The following is a 1,552-nucleotide window of genomic DNA, read 5'->3' as shown; positions in this document are numbered from 1 at the left end:
TATATGAGTCAAACTCTGACATGTTGTAGTTCTATATGAGTCAAACTCTGACATGTTCTAGTTCTATATGAGCCGAACTCTGACATGTTGTAGTTCTATATGAGTCAAACTCTGACACGTTGTAGTTCTATATGAGTCAAACTCTGACACGTTGTAGTTCTATATGAGTCAAACTCTGACATGTTGTAGTTCTATTTGAGCCAAACTCTGACATGTTGTAGTTCTATATGAGCCAAACTCTGACATGTTGTAGTTCTATATGAGCTAAACTCTGACATGTTGTAGTTCTATTTGAGCCAAACTCTGACATGTTGTAGTTCTATATGAGTCAAACTCTGACCCTGGGATAAGTGAAAAACCGCAAAGTAGGAATAGTAGTATAAGTAGTAAGTAGTAGTTCAATTTAGTATTTACTATTAATATATATAAAGGCGTTTTAAACCCTTCCCACATTCGTGCAATATTCTAAACAATGTTTCTAAACTCCAAATGCTCTAAAAGAGCACAGAATGTCATGATCTCTGCCACGCCCACTTCTCTGCTGCAATCGCTGGCAGGTGGCAGAGAGTGGAGATCATGACTTGCTGCACGAGGGATGTTCTCCTTGCACCTGTGGGCTAAACATTTAAAATAATTTATTTTAAATATGAAATCCATGCTGCTCATCCATCAATCAGCCAGTTGTGTGTCATGTCCAATCTTACTTTGAAAAATCGCGAAAGAGCGAGTCCACGAAAGTTGAACCGCGAAGCAGCGAGGGACTACCGTATATATCATGTGCATTTTAGCTTATTTTACTATATTGAAATACTTATTCATACAAATTTATCCTACTTGCATCATTTATATTCTACTATGTTGTTGTTTACTATTTCTTTTTAGGACCTTGTAAATATTACAGGTATATTTAATCTTTTAACTTTTTGGTACTTTATTTTTGTACCCTTATTGCATGCTTGAGTACCGGTATATTCTTCTTTGTTTGTTCTTTGTTTTTTAGCGAATCAAATGGGTTCAACTCATCCTGAACATTTCATTGTACTGTTAACGTTGTGTTAACCTACATGTGACAAATAAACAGAACTTAAACTTATGTGAGCAGAACTCTGAAACGTTCTAGTTCTATGTGAGCAGAACTCTGAAACGTTCTAGTTCTATGTGAGAAGAACTCTGAAACGCTCTAGTTCTATGTGAGCAGACTAAGTGAAGAAAAGCACCAGAGCTGCAGTTTCCTGCAGATCCTGAAGTGTTCAAACAGAAAGTCTGATCTTTAAAGAGACAAAGTGTTGAACAGCTGAAAAAGAGCAGGACTCAGGTCCAGTTCTGATGGTTCTGATGATGGACGTCTCTTAAAAGTCTCACATACTTTCCCTAAAATGCTCAGAGGACCACGTCCATGTTTGGACACGTTTGTTAGATGTACGAGAGACACGACAACGAGCTCATAAAGACTGATGTTATCTGCTGATTGACGCATGGATACACACAAACAAACACATGCACTCCACACACACACACACACACACACACACACACACACACACACACACAC

At 37.9% G+C, this 1,552-nt stretch overlaps 1 protein-coding gene across 1 annotated transcript in view; it reads right to left on the bottom strand.

The window, feature by feature from the left end:
- The window catches only part of hpgd (15-hydroxyprostaglandin dehydrogenase), a 12,740-nt gene that overhangs the window by 1,489 nt on the left and 9,699 nt on the right, over positions 1-1,552 (bottom strand). The window lies entirely within an intron of this gene.

The sequence above is a fragment of the Nematolebias whitei genome, chromosome 16 (genome assembly GCF_014905685.2).
Source record: "Nematolebias whitei isolate Nwh7 chromosome 16, NemWhi1, whole genome shotgun sequence".
Classification (NCBI taxonomy): Eukaryota; Metazoa; Chordata; class Actinopteri; order Cyprinodontiformes; family Rivulidae; genus Nematolebias; species Nematolebias whitei.
The sequence above is the reverse complement of the archived record's forward strand: the minus strand, read 5'-3'. Positions and strand labels throughout refer to the sequence as shown.